Genomic DNA, 21683 nt, shown 5'->3' on the forward strand with positions numbered 1-21683 from the left:
GTAGTGGTAAGTTTCCATGTGGGTTTTTCTAAAAGTGTCTAGTGTTAGTTATCCTTCCCTATCCTCCCTCCTCTATCCTACCCTCCCGTTCCCCTGTCCTGGTACCCTTCCAACACATTTTCCCTATTATATTATTGCATTCTACCTCCTCTCCTAGGAAGCCTCCCCGCATCCACCTATGGCCATTTATTAGTTTTGATCTCTCTGAATTTTCACACTGAAGTACACATATCTAAGATTTCAAATAGTTATCCTTCCCTATCCTCCCTCCTCTATCCTACCCTCCCGTTCCCCTGTCCTGGTACCCTTCCAACACATTTTCCCTATTATATTATTGCATTCTACCTCCTCTCCTAGGAAGCCTCCCCGCATCCACCTATGGCCATTTATTAGTTTTGATCTCTCTGAATTTTCACACTGAAGTACACATATCTAAGATTTCAAAGCTAACATCCAGCTATGAGATAGAACATGCAACATCTGTTTTTCTGGAACTGAGTTACCTCATTCAGGATGACTGTTTCTGGTTCCATCCATTTACCTGTGAATTTCATACTTTCATTTCTAATAGCTGAATAATATTCCATTTGTATATGTTCCACACTTTCATTATCCATTCATCAGTTGATGGACATCTATATTGTTTCCAATTCCTGGCTATTATGAAAAGTGCAGCAATGAACATGGAGAAACAGGTATTTCTATAGTAGAGAGTCTTTTGGATATATGCCCAAGAATGGTCTGACTGGATCAAATGCTAGATAAATTTCAAGCTTTTTGAGGCATTTTCGCATTGATGCCAATAATGGCTGCACCAATTTGCACTCCCACCAGCAGTGGATAAGAGTTCCCTTTAACCAGCATTTGGTTTTTGCTTTTGGGATTTTAGCCATTCTGACTGGGTAAGATTTAAGTAGTTTTAATTTTCATTTTCTTTTTTTAAATATTTTATTTATTATTTTTTGTTTTATGTGTATGTGTGTATTGCCTACATGTAGGTAAGTGCACCCGTGTCATGCAAAGCCTGCAGAGGACAGAAGAGACTATTGGATTCCCTGGAACTGGAGTTATGGACAGTTGTTATCTGCCATGTGGGTGCTGGGATTCAAACCTGGGTCTTCTGCTAGAACAGTCAGTGTTCTTATCCACTGAGCCATCTTGCCAGCCCCCTAATTTTCATTTTCTTGATGACTAAAGATGTTGAACATTTTAAAGTATTTTTAAGTATTTCCCAGTCATTTATGTTTCATCTTTAGAGAACTCCCTGTTCATTTCCTTGCCCCACTTTTTGATTGGGTTGTGGTTTTCATTTTTGATTTTTTGGTTTGTTTTTGGTGTTTAGTTTTTTGAGTTCTTTGTATATTATACATGCTAACCCTCTGTCAGAGGTATAGCTGGTAAACATTGTTTCTCAATTCTATAGGTTGTCTCCTCACTCAAATGATAGTGTCCTTTGCTGTACAGAAACTTTTTAGTTTCTTGAAATCTCAATTGGCAATTGTTGGATTTAATATTTGCACTATAAGCATTCTTTTCAGAAAGTCCTTTCCTGTGCCTATAAGTTCCAATGTATTCCTTGCTTTCTCCTCTAAATACATCAAAGACATGAGACTCAATACTCTGAATCATAGAGTTGAGTTTTGTGTGTAGTGAGAGATAGGTATCTAGTTTCATTCTTCTGCATCTTGTCATCCAGTTTGACCAGTAACATTTGTTGAACATGCTGTCTTTTCTCCAGTGTGTGTTTGTGGCTCCTTTTTCAAACATCAGATGGCTATATAAGCATGGATTTAAATGTGGGCCATTAATTCTATTCCACTGATCAATGTGTCTACTTTTACGCCAGTACCATGCTGTTCTTATTACTATAGTTCTGCAGTATAATTTGAGATCAGGGATGGTAATACCTCCAGCAGTTCTTTTATTGTTCAGATTATTTTGGCATTCCTTGATTTTTTGTGTTGCCATATGAAATTTGAGACTATTTTTCAATTTCTGTGAAGAGTTGGGCTGGAATTTTAATGGGTATTGCATTGAATTTGTAGACTGCTTTTGGTAGCATGGTCATTTTCACAATATTAATCCTACTGATCCATGAGCATGAGAGGTCTTTCCATCTTCTGGTGTCTTCTTTAATTCCTTTCTTCAATATCTCAAAGCTTTTATTAAACAAATTTTTCACTTGCTTGGTTAGATTTATTCCAAGATATTTTATGAATTTTGAGGCTTTCATGAATGAGATCATTTCCCTGATTTCTTTCTCAGTGTGCTTGTTGTTGGTATATAGGAAGGCTACTGATTTGGGGGTGTTAATTTTATATCCTGCTACTTTGCTGAATGTATTTATTCACGCTAGGTGTTCTCTAATGGAGTCTTTAGGGTCCTTTACATATAGATTCATATCAGCTTTGATTTCTTCCTTCCAATTTGTATCCCCTTTATCTCTTTCATTTGTCTTAGTTGTTCTAGCTAAGACTTCAAGTACTCTACTGAACAGGAATGGAGAGAGTGGGCATCCTTGTCTTGTTCCTAATTCTAAAGAAAATGCTTTCAGTTTTCCTCCATTTCGTATGATGCTGGACATGGCCTTGTAGTTTATTGTCTTCATTATGTTGAGATATTTCCTCTGTAACCCTAGATTCTCCATGACTTTCATCATGAATAGATGTTGTATTTTGTCAAATGCTTTTTCTGCATCTGGTGAGATAATCATGTGGTTTTTATTCTTGAGTCCATTTATGTGGTGGATTGCATTTACTGATTTACAAATGTTGAATCATCCCTGCACACCAGAAATGAAGCCAATTTGATCATGATGGATAAACTTTTTGATGTGTTCTTGCATTCAGTTTGCAAGTATTTTATTGAAAATTGCTATATCTTTGTTCATCAGAGAGGTTGGTCTGTAATTTTCTTTTTTGTTGGGTCTTTGTCAGATTTTGGTATTAGAGTAATACTGGCTTCATAGAATTTGGGAATGTTCCTTCATTTTCTATTTTACAAATTAATTTGAGGAGTATTGGTAGTAGTTCTTTGAAGATTTGGTATAATTCACCACTGTCTCCACCTGGTCCTGACCTTGTTTTAGTTAGATTTTTAATTACTGCATCTACTTCATTGCTTCTAGTGGGCCTGTTTAAATTATTTATGCCATTTGATTTAACTTTGGTATACCATACCTACCTAGAAATGCATCCATTTCTTTTAGATTTTCTAGTTTAGTCAAATATAGATTTTTAAGGTATGTTCTTGTGAATTTTATAATTTCCTCAGAGTCTGTTGTAATGTTTCTCTTTTCATCTCTTAGTTTGTCAAATTGGGTCCTCTTTCTTTTTCTTTTGGTTAATTTGGCTAAAGGTTTGTCAGTCTTGTTAATCTTTTCAAAGAACCAACTCTTCATTTCATTGATTCTTTGTATTGTTTCTTTGTTTCTAGCTCATTAATTTCACCTTGATTCATTTATCTCTTCTCATACTTTCTTTACATGTTGTTTCTCTTGGTTTCTGAGCTCTTCGAGTGCATCATTAATTTACTGATGTAAGGTGTTTCTAACTTCCAGGTAGGCACTTAATGCTATAAATTTTCCTGTTAGGACTGTCTTCACTATGTCCCATAGGTTTTAGTATGTTGTGTTTTCATTTTCATTCAAGTCTACGAAATGTTTTATTTCCTTCTTGATTTCTGCGTTGATCCAAATTTCATTCAGTAGTGTGTTGTTTAGCTTCCATGAGTTTGTCTACTTTTCCCGTTTTTATTATTTTTGATATCTAGCTTTAATCATTTGTGGTAAGATAGAATACAGAATGATATTTCAATTTTCCTAAATTTCTGGAGACTTGCTTAATGCCCTAATATGTGGTCAATTTTGGAGAAAGCTCCATGGATTGCTGAGAAGAAAAATGCATTCTTTGGTGTTTAAGTGGAATGCTTTGTAGACGTCTATGAGGTCCATTGATTTGTGGTGCCCTTTAATGCTAGGGCTTCTCTGTTTAGTTTTTGTCTGGTTGATCTGTCTATTGGTGACAGTGGAGCACTGAAGTCACCCACTGCTGCTGTATTGGAATCAATGTGTAATTATAGATATAAAAGTGTTTCTTTTCTGTAATTGGGTACCCCTGTGTGTGGTTTATATATGTTTAGGATTAATATCTTCTTGGGGGATTTTTCTTTTAATAAGTATGAAGTGACCTTCCCTGTCTCGTTTGACTAGTTTTATTTTGAAGTCTATTTTCCTGGATATTAGAAGAGCTACTAGAATACACCTGCTTGTTTCTTAGTTCCACTGGCTTGGAATATCTTTTTCTATCCTTTTACCTCAAAACAGTGTTGACCATTGGGTTTTTACTTTTTATTGAACTTTTATACATTTCATACAACAGTTAGTTCTTAATCAAATTTAGTCTCCCTCCCCCATCCAGCCTACCCACACCCCCTCACCAGACCGCATGTTAAGTCATACAATATACATGTTAATTCCTATCCAGTCAAGCGTTTGTACCCAGATATCCTTTGGTGCAAACTCATCCACTGGAGTCTAGTCAGCCTATCTAGAGATTGTAAGTAAGATCTACTCTCCTTCACCCAGTATTAATCAGCCTACAACAGTTCCCAGGCTAGGGCCAGACCATTGCCCATTGCCCCCACTCTACTCTTGTCTGATTGAGTTGGCATTGGTCCTGTGCTCGATGCCATCATTGCCACAAGTTCACATGTGCAAGGTTCCAGTAGCTTGAAAGCCTCTGCCTCTGTATGTTCATGAACCAACCCTGGCTCTTTCAATCTTTCCACCCCCTCTTCCAAAATGGCACCTAAGCTGGAGGGGGGGGGGCGTTGTCCAAGGACACACACTCTGCAGTCTCTTATTCTTTAAAACTTAGCCAGTTGTGGCCTTCTATGCGCATCACACTCTGTTGTATGAAGAAGTTTCACTGGTGAGAGTTGTGGGATGCACAAGTTTTCTCTCTACCCTCATTCTGCCTTATGTTCCATGAGCCTTAGGTATGGAGGTTCTACTGTAGATATGTCACCTAGGACTGAGCATCTCTCAGACATTTATTCTCTGTGTCTGACCAGTTGTGGGATTCTGCAGTACCCTCCATCTGTTGCAAAAAGAAACTTCTTTAATGAGTGGTATACTATATACTTCTCTATAAAAAGGACCTGTATTTAGCATACATAAATTTCATATGTCTAGAGATATGACAGAGATAGAGTGTTCTCTAGTATCTATGATCTCTCTCCAGCCATGTGTATTTGGCTGTGTTTACAGTGCCACCCATGAGTTCACTCCCATTGAAAGGGCTTTAGGTCCAATTAGACAGAAGTTTATTATTCCCCAGATAACAGTGTCACTACTGCACCAATAGAGATAGTTTGCTGTCCTAGTTGTTATGGTTATTAGGCTTTAGGGCTAGGTTGGACCATTGATTCCCTTAGCAGCTTGCATAATATCCTCTAGAACTGTGAGAGCTAAACTTCAGGTCAATGGCTTCCAGGTCAGTTCCTCTTCTGTTGCTCCAAATCCTGTGTCCCAAGTATGCCCTGTCTTCAGCAGTGGGGTCTTCTCTTCCAGTTCTGGGATATAATCAAGAGCTGTGACAATAGCCTCTGTTATTTTGGGAGACTTGGACTACTCTGACCAACCACTTCAAGGTAGGTCTCTCCTGTCTGGCACTGCATTCCTTACCATACAGCATATATATATATATGCATCAATGTTCAGATTTTTTGGGTGGAATATTTGGAATCTCTTATGTATAATATCAGCTTCAAGTAGTGATAATTCGACCTCTTCTTTTCCAATTAGTGCTCCTTTAATTTCCATCTCTTGTCTTATTGCTCTTGCAAGAATTTCAAACACTATATTGAAAAGGAGTGGAGATAGTGGACAGCCTTGTCTGGGTCCTGATTTTAATGGGAATGGTTCCAGTTTTTCGTCATTTAGAATGATGTTGAATATAGATTTTTTGAGTATATAGCTTTAGTTATGTTAAGGTGTATTCCTTTGAGACCAATTTCTTCTTGAATTTTTAACATGAATGCATGTTGGATTTTGTCAAAGGCCTTTTCTGCATCTATTGAGATGACCATGTGAATTTTATCTTTAAGTCGATTATATGTTTTATTACATTTATTGACTTATGTATATTGAACTATCCTTGCATCTCTGCAATAAAGCCAACTTGATTGTGGTAAATGATCTTCTATATGTCTGTATGCAGTTTGTAGTTTGTTGAGTATCTATGCATCTATGTTCATTAAAGCCTATACTTTTCTCTTTTTTGCTGTGTCTGTACCTTGTTTGGGTATTAGAGTGATGCTGGCTTCATAGAAGGAGCTTGGGACATCTCCCTCTGTTTCTGTCTTTTTAAATAATTTAAGCAGTATTGGTTGTAGATTTCTTTGAATGTCTGGTAGAATTTTGCTGTGAATCCATCTGGGCCCTGTACATTTTTTAGTTGGGAGGTTTTGTATTACTGTTTCAATTTCCTTATTTATTATGGTTCTGTCTAAACTGTTGATCTCTTCTTGGTTTATCTTTGGTGGTGTCCATGATTTTAGAATTTCATCCATTTCTTTTAGAGTCTCTAATTTAAGGGCATATAGATTTTTCAAGTATTCTTTTACAAGAATTCTGGATTTTTTAGTAACTGTTGTGATAGTTCCCCTTTCATCTCTGATTTTGTTGAATTGGATTTGCTTTTTCTTTCTTTTGGCTAAATGGGCTAAGGGTCTGTTATCTTGTTTAAGTTTTTGAAGAACCAGCTCTTAGATTCATTGATTATTTTTTGTATTGTTTTCTTTGTTTCTAGTTTTTTAATTTCTGCTCTGATTTTTGTTATTTCTTCTTGCCTACTAGGTTTGGGGTTGGTTTGTTCTTGCCTTTCCAGAGCCTTGAGTTGTACTGTTAAGTCATTTACAGATGCTCTTTCTGATTTTTTAATGTTGACATTTAAAGCTATAAACTTCCCTCTTAGGACTGCTCTTAAAGTGTCCCAGAGGTTTTGTTGTGTTGTGTTCTCATTTTCATTTAGTTTCAGTAATATTTTTATTTCTTTCATAATTTCTTCTTTGACCCATTCATCATTCAGAAGTATGTTGTTTAATCTCCATGTTGTTTAATCTCATGTAGTTACTAGAGCTTCTTTTGCTATTGGTTATAAGCTTTATTGCACTGTAGTCTGATAGAATCCGTGGAATTTTTTCAGTTTTTGCATGTGTCAAGGTTTGTTTTGTGTTCCAGAAAATGGTCAATTTTAGAAAAACTCGCATGAGCTGCTGAGTAGAAAGCATATTCTTTGATGCTTGGGGGGATTCTGTAGATGTCTGTTAGATCTGTTAGACCATGTAAGATGTCATTTGATACATATTTCTCTCTGTTATCCAGTTGACCTATCTATTGGAGTTAATCTCTGTTTTATAATCCTGTAGTATTGTTTTTATGAAATGTTTATAAATGTTTATGATTGTAATATCATCTTGGTCAATTGTTCCTTTGATTAGAATGAAGTGACCCTCTTTATCTCTTCTGATTAGTTTTAATTTGAAGTCTATTTTGTCAGATATTAGAATCACAACACCTACTTGCTTCTTAGTGTCATTTACTTAGAATATATTTTTCCATCCTTTCACCCCAAGGCGGTATCTGTCTTTGAAGGTAAAATGAGTTTCTTGAAGACAACAAAAAGATGAGTTTTCTTTCCAGTCGGTTCTCCTTAATTTAGGGAAGTTTTCTTCTATAATCTTGTTGAAGATCTGGTCAATGCCATTGACTTGAGATTCTTCTCCTTCCTGTATGCCTAAGATGCATAGATTTGGTCTTTTCATAGTGTCTCGTATTTCCTGCGTATTCCATTCCTGTTTGTTTGGTTTTTTTAATTTTACATAGTCTTTGCTTAAGGAGTCCAGATCTTCAACTTTGCCATCCAGTCCTGATATTATATTTTCCATTTCATTTGTTTTACTTGTGAGGCTTTCTCCTCTTCTTTCCATTGGGCTTGTTGAGTTTTTCAATTGCATGTTCATGTTGGTTTGGGCTTTCCTCAATATCTCTATCTCTTTTGTGAATGCACTTTTCAAGTCCTGAATTGTTTTTGATATTTCATTAAGCTACAGGTTTGTATTTTCTTGAGCTTCCATCACAAGTTTCTGCCTATCACCTTTGAATTCTTTGAGTTGTTTGTGTTTTCTTTAAATTATTTAATCATGTTTATGATTGTTCTTTTAAATTCTGCATCCTGGGATTCCTCAATGTGATTCTCATTGTAATGCACTTCTGTATGACTAGGGGGTTTGGAGGGGGGGACATCTCTTGGTTTTTCATATTATTGATATTTTTGCACTGCTGTTTGGGTATATGGATGTTCTTTGTTGGTTGTGTCTGGTAGGAATTTCTATTCTGCCTGTTTAATTGAATTTTGGTTCTGTTTATATTGTTTGTGTAGCTTGGTTGCTTTTTGCTCAGGTATGAAAAACAAATTGGTGTGTGTTTCAGGTTCTTGCAGAGTAGTAGGCTGGTCTGGGTAGTTGGTAGGACAGGGTGGTAGATAAACAGATCAGGGTAGTAGGAGGGTTGGTCTGTGTCAGGCAGATCAGGATCCAGGGGAAGATGGGGGTGGAGACCACCTGAGAAGAGACTTAGCAATCTATGCTAGGGGAGTTAGCTAGTCTGTGTTTGTAAACTAGAACAGAGATCTGAGGCAAAGGAATTGGAGTGGGCTTGGGTTCAAGGGTAGCAGGGGACAGGGTGGGAGTGGGGTAGATTGGACTTAATCACTGTCTTTGAGGTGTGTTTTCTGGAGGCAGAAAATCAGTGGATCCTGTTTTCTAACCCAATCAATTTAGTCTTTGTCTTTTTACTGGGAAGTTGAAACCATTAATATTGAGAGTTATTATTAACAAATGCTTATTAATTTCTTTTATGGTGGTGTTGTGGTGCTAGTTTCTTAGACCTCTTTTTTGTTAGTTGTTCTGGGATAATTTTATTTTTTGTGATCTCTTAAGTGTGTTTAATCTTCTCTTCAGACTGAAGTGTCTATCAAGTATTCTCTGTAGAACTGGTTTCATGGACATAAATTTCTCTTTTTTAATATTTTATTTAATATTTTTAATTTATGTGTACGAATGCATTGCCTACATGTACGCAAGTGCACACTTGTTGTGCATTGCCAGCAGAGATCAGAAGAGGGTGTCAGATCCCCTGGAACTGGAGTTATGGACAATTGTTAGCTGCCATGTGGGTGCTGAGAATCAAACCTTGGTCCTCTGCAAGAGCAGCCAGTGCTCTTAACCTCTGAGCCATCACTCCATAAATTTCTTCTCTTTTTACCATGGAAAGTTTTTCTTTCTCTTTCAGTTACAACTGATAGTTTTGTATGGTAGTCTGGGCTGGAATCTGTGTTCTTTCCTGACTTGTATAGCATTGGTCCAAGTCTTTCTGGCTTTCATAGTCCCCACTGAAAAGTCAGTTGTCATTCTGATGGGGTTGTCTTTATATGTGACTTGTCCTTTCTCTCTCATAGCTTTTAATATCCTTTCTTTATTCTGTACATCTAGAATTTTGAAGTTTTGATTAGTATATGACCTGGGAGTTTCTTTCCTGGTCCTGTCTACTTGGTGTTGTATATGTCTCTTGTACTTTGATAGGCATCTCTTTGACTAGATTTGGGAAATTTTCTTCTATGATTTTATTTAAAATGTTTTCTGTACCTTTGACCTGGGTTCTTTGTCCTTCTTCTATGCCTATGTTTCATTGGTGTGGTCTTTTTACAGATCCAGAGGTCTTGCGTATCCTTTCCTGGCTTATTTTAGTTTTGACATTTTCTTTGATTAAGCAATCAACTACCCCAAGTTTGTGTTCAATATCTGATATTCTCTGTTCCATTTTCTCCACTTTCTTTTCGCTTCTTTCCTCTAGGTTTTGAGTTTGAGTTCCTCCATTTTTTATTTCAAGTTTTGTTTCAATTTGGTTTTTTCTGAGATTCTATCTCTTTATCAAATTCTAATTTCCTGTTTTAAATTATTTCAGTTATTTCATTCACCTAATTGTGTTTTCATAATCTTCATTTAGTATTTTATTCATATCCTCTTTGAGTTCCTTGAACATATTTATAATTGCTAATTTTGAAATCATTGTCTTCTGATCTGCTGGATTGCTGTTGCCTGGAAACATTACGATGGGGGTGCTAATTTCTAAGTAGATGTATTATCTTGGTTATTCATGTTGTTTGTTTTTCAACAAAACTTAGACATCTGGGCTTGTGTCATTGGTGGTGTTTCTTGGTATGGGTAAGTGATCTCATCTTTGTTGCGTGGTTATTTATATCTTTGCTTGCTCTTTCCCCAACTTGTCAGGTTATGACCCAGCCAAGCTCTGCTTGGTGTTCAGTTTCAAGGCCACTTTATGTTAATGTGCAATTTCGATAGAAAAAGTGGTCTCGAGTATGCTGAGGATAGGTGCAACATTTGAGTTGAAGCTCCGAGGGTAACTGGTCATAGTTCTAGAACAGCAGGGTGGGTGGTTACTAGGTGAACAGTTGGCTGATAGATCACATTGGGAGAGCTCATGGGTCTTAGAGCACAAGGATTTTAGTAATCTGAGCAGATCTGAATGCAAGGCAGGTGTGGAAATCTTCCTAGTAGAACCCAAGGATCCTGTAGAGTTGAGATTGTGATGTTCAAGGCCAGGGAGGTGGGGAAAGGAGCTTTACCAAGGCAGAGCTGAGAAAGCTCCCAAACCTGAGGGTCCACAAGAGCCCTAACAGAGCTAAGAGATGGCAAGGGCAAGGTGGTGTGGGAAAGGGAACGCACAAAGGCAGAGCTGGGGAAGCCCCCAGAAGTCCAAGGATCCTGTAAGAGCTGAGATCAAGGAGCACAGGCTTAAAATCATTTTTAAGTACTGCTTTTGAGTTCATATTCACAAAGCTGCAGTAAGTCTCCTAAGGGCAGACAGCACTCCATCAGCAGCTTCTCCACGTGCTCCTCACTATTGCTTTTGACACAGAAGGACAGACATGTTATTCCTTTACTTTGCAGCCAAACAAACTGAAGGTTCAGAGAGGTCTTGTGATTTTGCTTAAAGCCACAGTCAGTAATCTGAGTAGCCAGGCTCACTCATCCCTGATTTGTGCTATTCTAAACCAAAGACCTTCTTCATGGAGTGTTAGTACCATACTCCACACTAAAAAGGAGCTTTTTATTTTGCACATTTAATAACACCGTTCTTTATCAAGATTTCTACAAGCTGAACAAATTGATTTGCAAGTTATTTTTAGCAATCATTTCACTCATCACTGAAAGCAGCATTTTTCAATAGCATTCAAAAATATTGCCTGACAGTTTAGTGAAATGGAAAAGGGAGAGAAATTATTGGAAACTATGGAGTATTTATGCATAAACAATAGAAAATGTGCAAGCTGCCAGAGGTTGACTCCCCATTGGCCTACCTTGACTGAATTTAGGACAGCCAACTGGAGTGTGTGTTACTCAAGTTAGAGGGGCCCAGACCAGTCTTATAACTTGGGGTGCTAATTAAGACAGCTAAAAGTAGTAACTAGTGGAAACTGAGTCAGACGCAGTGAGAAAAATGAAATTCCAAATCAGAGAACAAGTATCCCAGGTAAAACCCCAAACAGGAAAGTGATCATAAGATCCAAAACTTAGAAGCTCAGAAACAAGTTTAGAAACATGAGCTAAGACACACTGGAAGACTCATTTCATAATGAAAAATGTGAACAAGGTGGGGGAGTCAGCAAACCTTATCTGGCCAGGCTCAGTGGCTTATACCTGTAATCTCACCAGTTGGGAAGTGGAGGCAGCTAACCAGGAGTTCAAATTCATCTAGTGCATAGGCAATTCAAGGCCAACCGAAACTGTAAGACACTTTCTCCAAAAATATAAAATAAAATTAAAAGAAGAAAACCTTTTCTGCCACATCTATTGCCTAGTGCACCTGGTCACCTAAGTGGACTAAGTGATTTATTTTGTTTGCTCCCTAGTTGATCTCACGTTGGAATGGACCATGAAAACTCCTACAGCATTTCACAAATGCTTATAAAATTTAGGACTCTGAACGCCATGCCATTTTTTTCTACATTCTGACCGCAAACACAATGAATCTGTCCTCTCATCCACAGACCAGGTTAGACCCCAGCTGTGCAATGCTGCCATCTTGTCATCTTCTGATGGGTTTTTTTCCAGGGTTCTCCTTAATATTTGGCTTTCATAATGGGAAGTTTTAGATTCCAGACATTAACAACTCTAGAAGAAACTCACCAGTCTGAACTCTACCCTCAAACTGTCAAAGACCACGTCAAATAGACTGGGATGTCCCCTTAGCTTTTCAATACCATCTTGCTCAGCTAGGGTACCTGAAAGACACTGTTCTCCTAGCCTCATGTACTGTCTGCTTCAGGAAAAGAGCAAAATCTCTCATGTACCAACATGGGCACAGCTTTCGATCCTATTGGTCAAGAAACCATTGTCAGGAAGGAACAGGAGTTTGCTCTAAGGATAAATGCCCCGGCCCTGGAAGGAGACTGCCCCTGGGGTCAGGGGATTTCCTCAGGTGCGGCATCCAGACTTTCTTTGGGGGAAGGATTTCTGCCTCTTTCAGTATAAATGATACTGTCCATGGAAGAATTTCTCTCTCTCTCCTGGGGATTGGAAATGTGAATGAAATAGCACAAAATAGGGAAGAATAATTGGAGGTAATGATTTGACAAGATTGTCAATCAGGTCCTGCTGCCTAGACTTCCTGAAAACCCTATGCAGACTGCTTCCAAACCCAGTTCTTGATTTTCCCCTAATCCTGTGAGTTCTCCCATTAAGAAATTCCTTTATCCATCTTAAGCAGAAAATTTCTTTTGCTCATAATCTTAGAGTTCTGAGATTTACTCTCCAAAAGGTCTTGCCACTTCCAGGACAGTGAATTCCTCTGTACCCTTCAAAATGGAGCTCTGCATCCATGGCATCCCCTGAAACCTGTGCCAGGGCGACCACTCCTTGCCCTTTGCTCCAGAGCCTGTCTGCAACCGCCTCTGTATTCTCTACTGCCATTTTTGTACCTGAGCTTGTCACCTAGCTCTTTCTCCTGCCAAGCCCTGATCTCCTTGACTTTGGTGTTTTACAGCAGTATTTATGTGCTAAACACTCAGTGGTTAACTTACTGCCTTTAAAAGAACTTAATGGTGAGTCTTACTTTAGTACATGCCTTGCATGAGTGTTTTATATCAGCACAATTACAGGAATACGGTTTGGAGAGAATTTTCATTATGGATTCATAGCCTTCCTGTAATCTTAATGTGCTTTCTTTTTTTCTGTAAGTGAACGTGTTTGGAAATAGCTGCTTTCAGTTTTGTTCTATTTTTTAATCTATCTCATTCCAACATAGTACAGCCAGTCAATATATAAAGTACAAAGAATGTAAGTAGATATAAGCAGCGACTTCTCTTGGGCTTCCCCTTGACTCCGCCTTCAAAACTGTTCCACGTCTTCTGTCATCTGCTTAGAATAATACATGTGATTGTTCTGACAATCACACGTACTAAGATCAGCTACAAATGTGTGTTTGAGCTCAACTGGAAATAATGTTTTCCTGGTGCACTTTAGTATTTAGCAATACCCTCGCTTATAATGTGCATCACCTGCCCCTGGAATTGCTGTGTGCTCTGTAGTGTGGTGGCTTTGCTTTGGCATAAAAACAGGCTTTTCTTTGGGTGTTTTCTCTGTACCAGGTCCACAGTTCATTTCTAGTTTTCTAGTTCCATTTCTAGTTTTTTCCCTTTACCATTTTAATTAAAAGTTACAGAAGGAGAAAAACAGAAAGGATTGTTGTGGAGAGTTGAGCTTTTCCGCACATGCAATTTCACTTTTGGTGATGTTCCTAAACCTGCTTCCAGAATACTGCAAACTTTGTACTCTGTTAATCTCTACTCTGTAAGTGGCTGCTGTCGGCAGCAGAGAACATAATCTCACATGTGCTCCTTTAGACATAGAATCTGAGTCCTGGTCCAGGGAAAAGTTCTAGATGTTTATCACTGAAGTCAGTATCATTATAATTGGAGTCTCAGCTCTGATAAAAGTTCACATAAAGCACATCTATGATGCAAGATAATGAGTTGAAGAGGCCCCTAGCTAAGTCCTAGTTCCAACTGACCTGTGATAGAGAGAGCTGCATAAGAAATGTCAACAGTGGATTTGTCAAGTTTATGGCAGAGAAATGTCAAGCTGGTAGATTTGGCTAGAAGAAATGACGATAAATCACCCTTCTAAAACCAGTCAGTACCTGTTTCCCTTACAAAAAGAAGCCATGTAAACTCGTGCATGTCACTCCCTTCTCAAACACTCAGCAAATATTCTGTTGTCCAGATAAAGATTCACTGAACGAGTCTCCAGAAAATAAAATCAAATTATATCTTCATTCATTAAGTTGTACATCCTTAGTATGTGTCTGAAATGTGTACTGTCCACCAACTGACCACAACTAGATCAAGCTGGAGGTGGCAGTTGATGGAAAAGACAATAAGCCCATACAGAGATCACATTCTGGAAAGGGGAATCGTAACACAAACAAAACAAAACAAACTAAATACGATTTTCAAAGATGAGGTGGGGTATGGAGAAGCATGAAACAGGGAAGTAGAGAGCTTGGGGCATCAGAAGGCTGGTCACGAAAGCTCATCCAGGAAAATAGTGCTGTCTATATTTTATAAACAAGGCAAATAAAGTGAAAAAAACTAGAAGTCAGGGAAAGAAAGATCTGAGATCTGTGTGGATGCTCAGGTAAGAAGCACTTTAGAGGGGCGGGGGGCACTCAGAAGACTTTCAGCAGAGGAGGGCTGTGATCTGACAACATTTTGGGGTCACTCTGGCTACTGTGTTGAGAGTCTTTATGTGCACATTATAAGGTCTTTGATGTGTCTTTCAAACATGTTGTGGTAGAGTGCCTCTAATTTTCTTTGGCTAAAATTTCAGAAATGAGAACAAGAAAGAGAACCTGCCGTATTTATCAAATAGAAATAAAGTGCTACTCAGGATAGCTAGAGAGACACCAGAAAGGTAAGTGCTAGATTTGGTTGCTGTAACACTTCACAGATGTAAACAGATGAGGCTAGTAGGGTGCACGCTTCACTTTTGAGGTCCTCCTGTCAGTTAGGCAGCAGCAGAATGGGAAACAATTCTTCTTAAGGGACACAGTTGTATAAAAAAGCACTGCAAGCTCAATGTGGTAGCGAACGCCTTTAACCCCAGCACTCAAGAGACAGAGGCAGGTAGATCTCTGTGAGATCGACGACAGCCTGGTATACATAGCCAGTTCTAGGCCAGTTGGGTCTACAGGGAGACCCTGTCTCAAAAAAAAAAAATTGATAGTGGAAGGCAGAAAAGGGAGATATATTCACTGTGGCCACACTGGGAAGACAAAGACAGCCAAGGATTCCTCCAAAGTGGTCTGGGTCCTGACTTGCGATTAAAGTTTGTTGTTTGGTTGGTTTTGAGATTGACTTATTTCTCTAAGATCACAAAGCTAGCATGCAGAGAGGGACTGGAGCCCAGGACTGTCTGATTAAAGCCTCATGTTCTTAGTTTGGACTCCGTGACTTTGAACTTGGTGCTGTTATTGCTTATGTGTTGTATGCATATTTTTATGTTTATTTACATATCCATATATGCTATTTATATATAAAATGTGTGCACTGATATATCACTACTTAAATTAGTATATGTAAACATATAATACATAATATATAATGTCTATTATATAGTAAATACTTTAATATGCTTTTAGAATATGATAGAGAACTGTCCTAGTTTGTTCTCCATGGCTCTGACAAAATACTCTGACCAATGCCAACTTGGAGAGGAAAGGGTTTATTTGTCTTACATCTCCCAGGTCACAGTTCATCAGGGAGCCCAAGGTAGGAACTCAGGGCAGGAACCTGGAGGCAGGAGCTGGAGCACAGGCCATGGAGGAATGCTGCTTACTGGCTTGCTCCCCTGGCCCCTGCTCAGCCTGCTTTCTTATGCAACACAGGCCCACCTGCCCAGGGGTGGCACCACCCACAGTGGGCTGGGCCCTCCCACATCACTCATCAAAAAGATGCCCTTCAGACATGGCCACAGGCCAGTCCAATAGAGGCAATTCCCCAATTGAGGCTCCCTCAACCCGAGTGTGTCAAGTTGACACTAAAGCTATCCAGCACAAGAATATTTGGTTTTGAATTATCAAAATACATGAAGATTTTATTTGTTTTAATTTGAATTTTTATTATTGAAAATGCTCACAAAGAAATTTCTTGGGTTAAAAAATTAACTATTAGGGGCTGGAGATGGCTCAGAGGTTAAGAGCATTGACTGCTCTTGCAGAGGACCCGGGGTTGATTCCCAGCACTTACATGGTGGCTAACAACCATTTGTAACTCCAGTTTCAGGAGATCTAACGCCTTCTTCTGACCTCCTTGGGCATTGCATGACACGGGTGCACTTACACATTCAGGCAATAGAATCATACACATACAAAATAAAAATAAAATAAAATATTTTTTAAAAGAAATTATTAAACAATAAAATGCTTTTTTTTTTAACTTTAAAAAAAATTTTATTTAATATTTTTAGTTGGGAAGTGGAACTACCATGATATGGTAGTTGTCATCTTGGGCTCCGACAGTGAAAGTGTTCAGGCCAACACCAGGGCTCTGGGTCCACAGTCAATGTCATTAACCAACAGAGGAAGTCTGGGGGAAGAACAGGTCTGAGCAGGGCACAGTAGCTAAATTGCAGTTCATTCACTCCTGACTAATTTATTTTGGAAAAATCTGATGGTATATTTGTTACTTTTATATAAAATCATTTTCAAGGCAATTTATGGAAGGAAGAGTTTATTAGGTTTATAGTTCCAGAGGGATGAGAGTCCATCATGGCAAGGGTAGCCTGGTAGAGGGCAACCAGAGGAGGAAGCTGAGCTCTCATATCTTCAAGCAGACACAGGAAACAGAAAACAACAAAGAGGAACCAGGGCAAGGTCATGAACTCTAAAAGCCTGCACCCAGTGACATGCTTCCTCCAGCAAAGCTACACCCCCAAAACCTCCGAAACAGCGCCACCCACTGGAGACAAGTATATAAATATTTGAGCCTATGGGGGACATTCTTCTTTCAAACCACCACAAAGGGAAACATGGGAAAATAACCAGGTCAGAGCAGGAACAGCTTGGGTAAGATCTCTTTCGGGGTTTTAACAATTTCCTCCTTTCATGATAATGCTTAACATTTTATTTTCATTTTATACAATAAATAATGCAAGTTATGTTTTTAAAGGACAGGGAAATCAGATTAGTAGCATACAGATTTATTGGCATCTTAACTGAAAAAAAACAATTCCAGTTATATTAATAAAAAAAGTGCCTGATCTTTATTTAATTTGTACTGTTTTATCTTAAATATTTCAGAATGAGAATGAGAATTATTGTTTCTGTTGTTCTGAGAATGTGCACATCAACACCACCTGCCAACAGTGGATACTGTGCTTTTGAAGAGATAAAATGTCCTAGACAGAGAACAGAGTCCCACTTGGGAAGAGTTCACTGTCTGAAACAATGGAAAGCATCACACACTATAACCTCAGGGAGAATGACAAAATGCCCTGCACCAAATGAAGCCTGGTAGCTTCAGTTGCCCTGTGGGGGGCGGGGGGGTGGCAAATCTATCAGGAAGGAGTGTAATTTCATTATGGTACATGCTGTTCTCATGAATTGTTGCAAATGAGGAAATGCATGTTCCCTGTACTATCGAACTATAATTCATCTGCATCCTTTCTTAATCAAAATTGTAAAACCCTGCACTAAAAATCAAGGATGCTTTATAGTTCCTCTGACAGAGCTAGAAAATAATTTTTATTTTCTCGAGGCCAGTTCTTACTAGCCCTTACCCACTGTACACCATGCAGTTTTCCCATGATTTTCTCACATTCAATTGAGGAACGGTCCTCTCTACTTTAAAGATAGGGAAAGAATAGTAATCAGTAAAATGCATCCATGAAGAAAGCATTAGATTATAAAATATTTTATAAAGGCTGGCTGTTGAATAGTTGCTTAACATGTGCTCTTTCTATATGAAAACCCATTGTATGTTCTTAAACTCATAGCAGCTTCACTTTCACAGATGAACACATGGGAACCCTGTGAGTTAAATTATTTTCCAGCTACTGTTTTATGATACCACTGGTCATAACTACTTTCACCTGATTCTAAAGCCTATTCTCTTACAGAATACTGCAGCCTATCACCTATCTTTGTATTGTTTCATTTATTTTCTTATTTCTTTTTTTAATTCTTTGTATATTCTTGATATTGATCCTCTGTAGGATGTGTAGCTGGTGAAGGTTTTCTACGCTACAGTCAATCCATTTCAATTAAAGTCTGATCTATGATGTTAAGCTCCACCAATATAAACTATTCTCACCTCCTCATTAGTATATAAACACGCATCCAGTTGCTCCAGCCAGACACCGGAGCCTCATGGCTGACACATTCTCACTTGCAGCCCCACAGCCACTGTGAGCAGTCTCTGTGCTCTCAGCACCCCTCAAAGTCATACACTGCTTCTCACCTCCATCTCTCCCTGATGAGTACAGGCCCCCTACATTATTCCTTGGACACCACTGACATTTCTAAACAATGTCCCCTGCATCTGTCTGTCTTTGCCCCGTTTTTGTTGTCGTCATCATCATCATCATCATCATCACCACCAGAAAAGGAAATCCAAGGGCTTACATGTGCTGGGTAAGCGCTCCACATTGAGCACCTCCCCAGCCCTACTTTTGTCCCATCCTCATCTCTTTTATCCAAGGCTATGTTAAGAGAAATCACCTTGGAAGGCTCCTGTCTTTACTCTGTGCCATACTTCTTAGTGGCTCTCTTCATGAGCAAACAGACTAAGTTTTGGCAAGAATGGGAACCCAAAATGTCAACAGCAACACACCAGGCAACCTTGTGATCCTCTGAGGTGAGTGGCTTTAGCTCTGGTGGCACACTAGTTTGCTGTCAACACGCTAGTTTGCAAATGAGTGGCTTGAAACACAGAAATGTAACTTCACACAGTCTAGAGGCTAGCAGCCTGTGGTCAAGACAGTGGCAAGGCTGTGGTCCCTCTGCAGGCTCTTAGGAAATTCCTGCCTTGCTTCTTCCTGACTTCTAGTGGATGCTGGTGGTCCTTACCATTTCTTGGCTTATAGCTACACAGCTCAAATCTGCTTTAGTTGCCCTGTGAGTGTCCTCTGTGCCTAAATCTCTAGTAAGGACACTAGTACTTGGATGTAGGGCCCACACAGATCCAGACTGACCTAATCTTTGCTTGACTACCTTGACCTTGTGCCAAATAAGGTCTTATCCACCAGGTGTTAGGCCTCCTATATATCATTTAGAGAACAGTTCTACCCACATCCCAAGTTTTCTTCACACTCCTTTAAGTGTATGGTTCTCATTTATACAGTAAGAATGCTAATGTCCAATGTTCAGGGTTACTGTGAACAGTAATTGAGTTAGTGCATATAAAGAATTTGACACAGTATCTCTCAGAGCACTTGGTAAATGATGGCTTTGATTTATTGCCAGATTTTTTTTTTCATTGAAAAGAAAGTCTATCTGATCTAAATGCACTAGAGAAGCTTGCCACTTAAAGAAAGTCTGCATCAAATCCCTAATGAAATAAAGCCAACAGGTGTGCCTAGTTCATGTTTTTATTATGTTCTCCATGTACTGAGTCTTCCTATAGAAGGATACATGCATAGACTGGTCATAAACAAACTGAAATCCAAACTCAGAAGTTACATTTCACAAAGGGTACTAAGCTTGGATAAAATGATGGAAATTCAGACTGAGCTCACAGTGAAAGCCATTGCAGAAAGCCATCCATGGTCTCCTAGGGTCAGAACTATCTCAAGAAGTCAATGCCAGGATGCTAGAGACAGCAGGTTGCCTAAGTCCAACTGTTTGCTTCCAGCTGTGCAGCTGCTTAGTAATGGGAGAGACAGGAGATTGGAAGGGACATCAATCCCAATCCACAAGGTCAGACCCACACCCAACATCCTTCTGCCACAGGGTTTGTTCCAAGGAGCTTTAGCAAGATGCTCTTGGTCTCGGAAGCCCAGGGGCCCCTACAGTAGCACTAAGGTATTGGACACTGTTTATAGAAAGTCCCTTCATTACAGAAGGTAGCAGAGGTGTCCAGGAGAGAACGACAGGACTCAAAATGTTTCCTCTGTGTACAGCTGTTTCTTGTACTGACAAGCTGGGATTGACCCCTGCTCTGACTAACTTTCTGCCCTGAGATGTGGATCCAGAGCCTTACCGCATTTCTAATCAGTCCTTGCATTCTGGAACATGTTCTATTTCCAAGTCAGGAAGTATCTTCCGTCACTATCCTTTGTGTGTGTCAGAATGGGAGGAAGGTCACCCTGCTGGGGTGTAGAGGCAGAAGAGACATGGGCCTATACCTTGTGCTTCCCCATCTTCCACAGCCAAGGTTTCTTTGAAGTGATCACAATTCTAGAACTCTGTTGGAACTGGGGTCTCATCAAAAATACCATCCTCAGAGATAGACAGACTTGGACTCAAATCTTCTTATTCACTCACTAGCTGTGCAACCTTGGGCAAATCTCTTAGCCTCTCAGAGCCTTTTTTCGTATCTTCTCTTTCCCGTATTAATAGGGGCAACAGCACCACCTGTGAAGGCTTAAATGAGATGGCTCAGGTATAGAGCCACTTTTCTCTTCTCATTCCAGGGAACAGCAAATACTTTAAATACTTAGCTACCTACATACTTTGCTGACGATAGATGTCCCAATATTATAAAGATCAATCCATATTATATTTAGCAAATACTATGTACTATTCACACATCAATAATACAGTATGGTATTTATTAGTGATCTGAGACCAGTAAAACGTGGAATAAGCACACTGATACACACATGTTTGCATGAAACCACTCTTCAGACAATGAATGAGACAAGTGAGCAAATGAATTATGAGAGTACAACATGCATCCTAATGAAAGATACCAGAAAACAGGCATTAACTCAAACTGACAGGTGGTAGGGGACAGAGTGCTGTTCAGGAACACCAGAGAAGTGCCTGTCTCTTTGCAGAAGAGAAATGGGAAGAGCATCTTGGGAAGTGGTACCTTGACTAGAGAGAGGAGGCTTGGGATGGAGTGTCCCATGGACTCTGAGAGAGTCAAGGGACAGCCCTGGGTCTCTGCTCAAGGGTCTGCAAACTAGCTGAGGGAATTTGTGTGTGCCTTAGAGGATTACTACATGAACAGGAAGATCACTGCATGCCACAGCAGAGATGAGAGTAGCTGCAGGAGACAGGTTGGGAAAAAAGTTAAGTCCTACTGTGTGCCAGGTGCTACCCGTGTTTTCTAGATATGTGTGGTCTAGTGATGTGCCATCTAGTATAAGGGCTACTGAGCCCTTGGAGTACAAATGGAGATGGGTAGCAATAAAATGTGCTCTGGTTTCCAAAGAGTTAATATCAAAATATAAGGATCAGCTGGGGATCAGCTGGGAGTGGTGGCACACGCCTTTAATCCCAGCACTCAGGAGGCAGAGGCAGGCGGATCTCTGTGAGTTCAAGGCCAGCCTGGTCTACATCGTGAGTTCCAGGACAGCTGGAGCTACAGGGAGAC

At 39.3% G+C, this 21683-nt stretch overlaps 1 protein-coding gene across 3 annotated transcripts in view; it reads left to right on the plus strand.

Moving 5' to 3' along the window:
- Slc24a2 (solute carrier family 24 member 2) overlaps positions 1 to 21683 on the plus strand; it is a 246747-nt gene that overhangs the window by 100104 nt on the left and 124960 nt on the right. The gene's annotated exons all lie outside the window — the stretch shown is intronic.

Source organism: Nannospalax galili, unplaced genomic scaffold, assembly GCF_000622305.1.
Source record: "Nannospalax galili isolate Female #2095 unplaced genomic scaffold, S.galili_v1.0 scaffold1082, whole genome shotgun sequence".
NCBI lineage: Eukaryota > Metazoa > Chordata > Mammalia > Rodentia > Spalacidae > Nannospalax > Nannospalax galili.